The following is an 8,173-nucleotide window of genomic DNA, read 5'->3' as shown; positions in this document are numbered from 1 at the left end:
TAGATATTTCTGCATTTTCTCTGAATGACTCTATACAAAGAAACTCTTCTTCTGAGAACAATAAGTTAAACCTTTTCAGGAGGGCAAAGAGCTGCAGGACCTGACGGGTTCAAGTATCTCGGGTTTTGTTAACAAGTGAAGGTAAAATGGAGCATGATCCTGACATGGTGCAGTGTCAGCAGTGATTTTGAGGTGAAGCGGCAGCTGAGCATGAAAGCAGATCTCTAAAAAGTCGATTAGAGTATAGAGCCCTGCAGGGGCCTCAGATCTAAGCCCTGGTATGAGAAGCCCAGGCCCCAGGCCCCAGGCCCCAGGCCCCAGGCCAAAAGCTTATCACAATCATTGGCCTGACCCCAAGTTTTCTTTTCTTTTCTTTTCTTTTCCCCATAACACAGCCTGTACTACTGTTACAGCCATTAAACAGTCAGGTTTGTTTTTAATGGCAAAGTGATTTAATTTGTTTTCTGTTTCATCAGTAAGTTAAAATAGAAAAATGTTTGGAGCATTTTTTCTGTTTGTTAAATAAATGTTTTTTGTGTGACAACGAAGAGGCCATCCATGAGTTGACGCTCGATTTAAGATCAACACTTGACCAGCCAATAAAATAATCTGTAGATATAAAAGCATATCACAGTCTTTAAACTTTTATCGCCACCACAGTAAAATTGCATTTCTGATCATCTACTCCTCGCAACAGGCTATACAATCTAAACAAATACTAAGTTAAAAACATACAGGTTCTCTGACCTTACCGAGGCTATTGTTAAAAGTGTGGTTTGTGTTCATATTTTCCTGTTTAAGTCTGGTTTTGGTTATGTGTTTCTCTGTGTAGCCTTGTTTATTCTTTTATTCATTTGCATGTTTTAGTTTACTTAGTATCTGTCTAGTATCTTATCTTAGTTCTTAGTCCTGTGCCTTAGTTCATGTCCTAGTGTTACTCCTGGTCTGTGTACTTGGGTGTTTATTATTTTTTGGTCTTGTCTACTGTTTCATCCTCGTCTCTGTCTTTCTGTCTGGCTGTTGTTAGTTTCAGTTTGTTACCCCGCTGATCACTGTGCTTTGTGTGTTCTCTCCTTGTATCTGTGTCTTAGTCCTTTGTCTCCATGTTTGTGTAGTCTTGTTCCTGTTTGGTCCTGTCTCTGTTCCCTGCCCTGATTTTGCGGTCTCTCCATGCTTTGTGTTTTACATTGGTAGATCTGTCCTGGTGTGTTCCTGTGTGCTTTACTTCCTGTTTTACTTTGTAGTGTTCAGTTCTCATGTGTCCTTGTCTAGCTTTGTTTCCTGTTGTTTGATTACCTGAGGTGTTTCAGCTGTGCTTCCCTCCCTGCTCGTTTGCCTGTGTATTTAAGCCCTCGGTTTGGTTCAGTCTTTGTCACATCCTTTGTCTGTGTTGAGTGTTCTGTCCTCTCCCTGCCCTTTTGGATTATTTTGTTGGATTGTACCTTGTTCTTTGTTCATGGACTCTTCCCTCTGGATTATGTTTTGTTTGTATTTACCTTTGCCGCTGTGCTCACAGCGTAAGCCTGCTTAGTTTGGTTTTAATAAACCTTTATTTGAAATGCAACTGTTACGGGTCCCAGGGATAGGTACCTCAATAGCAGATATGTGACCTGTATGAAAGCAGGTGAAACAGGAGCAATGAAGATACGGTGCATCTGTGTTTCGTTCCAGATTGCTTCTCTGGTTGTTTTATTAAACAACTCAAATCCAGGTTAACACAACACATTTCTGTTCGACGCATTTCAGTTCAATGTCCAGGCCCAATAAAGCTTAATCACATACTCAACATTCTCACCGTCTCAATAAAACATTTTCTCACTCTGGTCAGTTACTTTCTCTGTGATAAACACATTTCCCTTGACTTTCACATTTAATAAACATCTTTAGCTAATGCTTTAACACTCCTATTTACGTCTAATATAACTAGGGCATGGCCTATACTGCCCCTTTAATATGTCAGAATTGACAATAAACTTCTGTAATAATCACAGTTCACTGAAATGTATTGACTAGAAAGTGCTTACGCTACATATTTTAACCATTTATTTAATTATATTTAATATTTACTTCCTGTCTTTACACATATCAAAATCGTACACAAACAATAATGTTAGGTGACGTAAACTCAGTAGCTATGGGTTATTTAAACTGCCTATAAACTGCCTTTTATTGCAAAGATTCTAGAAAGAATTGTGTCCAAACAGCTCCTCACTGTACTGGAAAATTTCAGTCTGGTTTGAGGAAGTACCACAGCACTGAGACTGTCCTGCTTAAAGTCACCAATGACCTTTTAATGTCTGCTGATGTCAAATAGGAAGTTTTGCATGTCTGTAAACAACTATGTCTCCTCGTTCTGTCCAGTTAAATATGGTGTGCCTCAGGGGTCGGTCTTAGAACCCATTTTGTTTTCCTTGTATCTGCTTCCCCTTGGACATATTATCCATAAACATGGCATTTCTTTTCATATTTATGCTGATGACACACAAATATACTTGCCCGTCAGATCCACAGACCCTGGAATGCTGAGTTCACTTAACAACTGCCTTTGTGAAGTTAAAAAATGGATGTCAAATAATTTCCTCCAGCTGAACTCAGACAAAACAGAAATCCTGGTCATCGGGTCCCAGCAGATGGCAGTATTTGCCATCTGCAGTATCAAATACTGCCATCTGCTGGTTCGCTAGTAAATCACATTAAGCCTGTGGTTTGGTTTGATAGTAATTTAAATTTCGAGCAGCACACCACAAAGCTTGTTCAATCATGTTTTTATTAACTTAGAAATATAGCAAAAATTCGACCTATGTTAACTTTTAAGGACACCGAGATCATTTTACACGCTTTCATCTCATTACGCCTGGATTATTGCAACAGCCTTTTCACCTGTTTAACCCAAAAATCTACTGATTGACTCCAGACTGTCCAGAACTCAGCTGCCAGGCTTTTAACCAGAACAAAGAAATATGACCACATTATTACTTATACTATTTTAGCTTCATTACACTGGCTCCCAGTATGTTTTAGAATTCTATTGATCACTTTTAAAGCTCTTCATGGCCTCTCGCCTTGTTATGTTTCTGACCTTTTAGTCCCATACGCACCAGCACATACCTTGAGATCCTCGGGCAGAGGTCTGCTGTCTGTTCCAGAGTCTCGACTGAAAACTAAAGGGGACAGAGCGTTTGCTGTCAGGGCCTTGAGGCTCTGGAACAGCCTGCCAGCCTGAAAATCCAGATGGTAAACGTAAAACAGGACTCACACTGATCATTAAACATCAGAGATGAACCACAGTTTAGTTGCACAGTGAATGTTACTGCCTCCTGCAGGACATCTGTGTCACTGCAACAACAACAACAGAAGTAAGAGGGAAACCCAGGAAAGTTTGATCTAAACTTCTACAAAATGTTTTTGAAAAGTGAAATCTTCATCACAAAGATATTTACAGAGTGGAGAGAAACTCCACTGAGGAACTTTACCTCCTTGTTTCTAATGAATCTGTCTCTCAGTGATCTCAGATCAGCCCTCCTTCATGTTCACCCTGCAGCGCTGTCACTTCCTGCATGTGATTAAACTCTTTGTGTAGGGCCCCGTGTCTCCTGATGAGCTCTGAGTGAAGAAGCAAAACCAGATGAGCTTCTACACAGTCACTGCTCTCACCTACAGAGAGGAAGAGATTAACTGGACTGACTGAGTGGAGGAGCGATGGGACAGACAGCTTTTCTGCTCTGTAAGTACAATCTGATGAAAAACAACGTCACTTTAGAATTTACCTGAAAAAAGACAAAACTCAACGACAATGACACTCAATGAAAATAATTTAGACACTGCAGCTGGTGCAACAAGCTTTATTATGCTACAGACATGAAATAACAGTCACTTCTTGTACCGTTAGTTAATGTTTGTGTTTTTTAGACAGACAGACAGAAAATCACATCCTTAAAAAGTTACTTTAATAATTAAGCCTTTGAGAAAAGAGATTAACAGAACGCAGCATTAATAAACTTTTTGTTCTACAGGAAATGTATTCTTGTACATAATACTGCTGAGACATTTAATATCCTCAATAATATACATATTTTAAATTATTTAAGGTTAGAAGATTTTGCAGTGAGCAGCAGAACTCAAAGTTTCTGGTCTGGTTGTTTGTTAAATCTTAACCTGAGTCTGGTTTCTCTTCAGTGCTGATCTCTCTGCTGAGCTGCAGGACCAGCGGAGGTGAGTCAACTCAAAAACTTTGCTCAAAAGCTTTTAGCATAACGCTTCCTGGAGAATACTGATATAAAATGTACCCAAAGAGTTTGAACATTACTAATGAAAATAGTAAATAAGTAAAATTATAGTAAAATACTTCAACACAAAAAAAACACAAGATATAACATACATAAACTCAAATGAACATTAATAAATTATTAACAGCCACAATACAGACTTAAGTGAAACTACCCAAAACAAAAAGGTATGTATCAAAATTTGACTCTTTTTTGACTTGACTGCTTTGACAATAATAGATCTTTATAATAAAAAGATTTGACCCATGTCTTAAAGGTTCAGTTTGTAATATTTCTGAGGATTTATCAACAGAAATGCAATATAAGATCCATGGCACTTGTCGCAAAGAGTAGGAGGTTCCCCACGTCATGAACCTGGCTTTCACCATCTGGCCATCTAATCATCCCCTGTAGTTACTGGCTCTATGTTTCCCTCCATCTCTGCCTTAAGCTGATGTATGGTGAGCGTTCAAGTGCTAAATGGCTGCTGTGCATCACCCAGGTGGGTGCTACACATTGGTGGTGGTTGAGGTGAGTCCCCCCCACTTCACTGTGAAGCACTTTGAGTTTCCCTGATGAAGCGCTATGTAAATTAATTCATTATTACTATTAATATAACTATGTTTTCAGTGGTGTGTAAAGACCTTACGTCGCCACATTGCATAGACATGTTCCTACAGTAGCTGAAATCAGACAAAAAGCATTGCCAAGCATGTTTCGTCAATACGTTCTTCTTGTTCTACTTCTGGTAGAATTCATGCAGTGAGTCTCATCACTGTGTTGAATACGTACGTTAGAAGGAGAAGAAGTAGTAATAATATATTATATATCATATACTGTATATTATAATGTTTTATTGCTGTGTGAGTAGTGTCTTGTTTTTGTATTTTAACCCGTGAAGCACCTTGGTCAACCTTGGTTCCTGTTCCACATTTACAATAAAACCTTTTATGAAACTAGTTACAAACTAGAGACTTTTTAATTCAATTCAAATGTGCAGAAATGTCATCATTATTTCAATGGTTGGCAGGTTTATTACTTTTTCAGAGGCTGCCATCTCAGTTGAGATGCTGTAACTATTGTCCTTTATCTAAATGGATAAAGTTAAAATAGTTTTATTGTGACTCAGATTTAAAGCATAACTATTATACTTCTGTAATAAAAACACACAGAGATTTATTAAGTATTTATTCATTTGGAGGCAAAAAAGAATTTCTAGTATGTCTGGCAGCCTTTTTGCCACTGAATCCAATTTAAAATACATGACATAGATAAATCAGTTTAACCCCCCCCAAAAAAAGTTTATTGTGAATCTTTCTTCATAATGCAGCTACTGAGCTGGTTGGAAATAAATTATAATAATAAAGCCTGGTCCGTTTCCCTGAGCTCATTACTTCAAGGAACTGTCCCATTGATGTCCAAGCCATCATTGTTGTGCAGCATGTTAGCAACCGCTGTGCTCATTATTTCAATAAATCACTTAATAAATCATTAGCTACCTACAACTAAGTGACATTGGATTAACACAAAACCTGTACCAGTAAAGGTTCAATGTGTAAAATGTCAGGAGTTTCAGAAGCTTAAAATCTTCAGCATCAGTTTGGCAACAAGTTCAGAATCTTTTGTTCAACAAACAAGTTTCTTAAATGCAATGCTTGGACATCAAGGTTTTACTGTGATGCCCGTCTGGTCATTTAACTAAAAATACAATAACTTCCCTCCAGCCTCTCTGACTGTGAGTCCCAGCAGCTCTCAGCTGTTTGAAGAAGAGTCTGTCTCTCTGAGCTGTGAGGAGGACGACAGTTCTGCTGGATGGACGCTGAGGAGGAACACAACCAGAGAAACCAGGACTCAGTGTGGAGCTGGCTGGGGAAGATCAGCTGGTTCTTCCTGTAAAATCACTGACATCGTCCGATTGGACAGTGGAGTTTACTGGTGTGAGTCCAGAGAGGGAGCAACCAGTAACACCATCAACATCACTGTCACTGGTAAGATCAGACTGTGGAGTTAGTGTTGATGAAGCTGTGTGTAAATGATGAAATGCTGTAGTTTGTCTCTGTGTTGAGGTGGACCAGTGATCCTGCAGAGTCCTGTCCTCCCTGTGATGGAGGGACATGATGTCGCTCTGCACTGTAAAACAAAGACCCCTCCCTCCAACCTCCCAGCTGGTTTCTATAAAGATGGCTCCCTCATCAGGACTGAGCCTACAGGTCACATGACCATCCACCATGTTAACAAGTCTGATGAAGGCCTCTACAAGTGTAACATCAGCGGTCGTGGAGAGTCTCCATCCAGCTGGATCTCTGTCACAGGTGAGGAGCTCAAAGATAATTCTCAAACTGACCTGTTTCTAAACTGGACAGAAGTTATGAATTCACTTCTGTGTGTCTTTCTGTTAGTACGATACAGCACCTCTACCTTTAAACATGTGTAACGTGAACATGTGCAGGTTAACAAGACTAATATTGGAACTTAGTTTTAAATATTAAATATAAATCAGCTTCCAAACCTGGAAAATACATTAAACAAAATGGGTAAATATTTAAATACCCAAATTTGCACCTACCTGAACAGAAAAGGCCAGAAGGAGGATTTTGTAATGCATTTTTCATTTAAGTTCTTTTGATAATTATTTCCTGTTCATTTTAGGGAAACCCACCACTACACGTCCTCCTACGTCCACCTGTCTTTCTTCATCACCAGCTCCTCCTCCTCCCTCTGTGATGCTGTGGTCTGTTCCTCTGTCCTTTGTTCTGGTTTTACTGGTTCTGCTGCTTCTACTTTTCAGATGGCGTGTTCAGAGGAAACATCCAGGTTAGACACAGACTTATGGATTTAACACGCGTTAATATTGAAAGAAGACTTTTTGAATGGGATCAGACAAGCCGTGTGTTGAGCACAGACAGATGTGACAGGCGCCGCACTGATAAAATGACTGATTAAACAATTATCTACCAGATCATCATGATTTACCCACTGTTACATTCCCACAGTGTTTTTCCTAGTGACAGACGGATGACTTGTGAACAACAAGTTTTGATTTTTACGTCTTTACTGTTCGTAGACTCTATAAAACAAAAGCACTGAACATACTAATGTACTGCCTTTTATGGATGTGTGTACCCTACACATGTTACCATATTGAGAGTTATTTTAAGTATAAGTAATGATGTCCATGTCCAGTGAAAATTTAACATGTAAATTATATTGCTGTTCATTTTGGTTCATTCCAGTTGCTGAAGAAGAAGCTGCAGGAAATGACATCACAGAGGACATCACATTCAGTGACATCAGAATATCACATCGCCAACGGCAGCGAATCAGACGAAGCAGAGGTAAATTATTTCTTGGTAGTAATAATGATGAACCTGAATCACCATCGTTGACTTAAATAAAGATTCTCCAGTTATTTTTCACCTCCTGGTTGAAACCAGGCTACAGTCCTCCTCCTTGTTGTCTCTGTAGATGAGGGTGATGCTGGGTAGTGCTGATATCGTGTTAACTCACTTGAGGGAATGTCGTTGTCGCTACCTGCTGGTGTAGCTAATGAACTGATTCTCAGACTTGTGGATTTCTTTCTACAGATTTCCACAGAACACTAAATTCCATTAATTGACTGGAAGCGAGCCACAAACGTACAAATCCCTCCCTGCTTCTATTGATATGATTTTGCACAGCACAAATGTAAAAATACATATTTGGGGACTCTCCTCTCCACTAACGACTTTAGCCTGGCCGACAAACTAAATGAGTTCTACTGTTGCTTTGAATAACAGGAGGTAAACAAATTCATCATTATCATCCCCAAAAAACAGAGACCACTGGACTTAATGTCAACAGACCCTCCAGGACCGCTACACCTCCAGCACTCTGAGGCTTTATCCACACTATGTTTTTGTTTTAAAATG

The 8,173-nt window shown here is 39.3% G+C and overlaps 1 long non-coding RNA gene across 1 annotated transcript; it reads left to right on the top strand.

Annotated features, from left to right (window-relative positions):
- Positions 1-3,549: 3,549 nt before the first annotated feature.
- On the top strand, positions 3,550-6,013 carry LOC119913152. The gene is made up of 3 exons (XR_005446392.1): positions 3,550-3,724; positions 4,177-4,212; positions 5,990-6,013. It is a non-coding gene; the product is annotated as an uncharacterized LOC119913152 (long non-coding RNA).
- Positions 6,014-8,173: the final 2,160 nt, after the last annotated feature.

This window comes from Micropterus salmoides, unplaced genomic scaffold (assembly GCF_014851395.1).
Source record: "Micropterus salmoides isolate LMB-PRFRI ecotype aquatic unplaced genomic scaffold, ASM1485139v1 Ms_hic_scaffold_2, whole genome shotgun sequence".
Lineage (NCBI taxonomy): Eukaryota > Metazoa > Chordata > Actinopteri > Centrarchiformes > Centrarchidae > Micropterus > Micropterus salmoides.
Note: the sequence above shows the minus strand (reverse complement) of the source record. Positions and strands in the feature narration are given on the sequence as shown.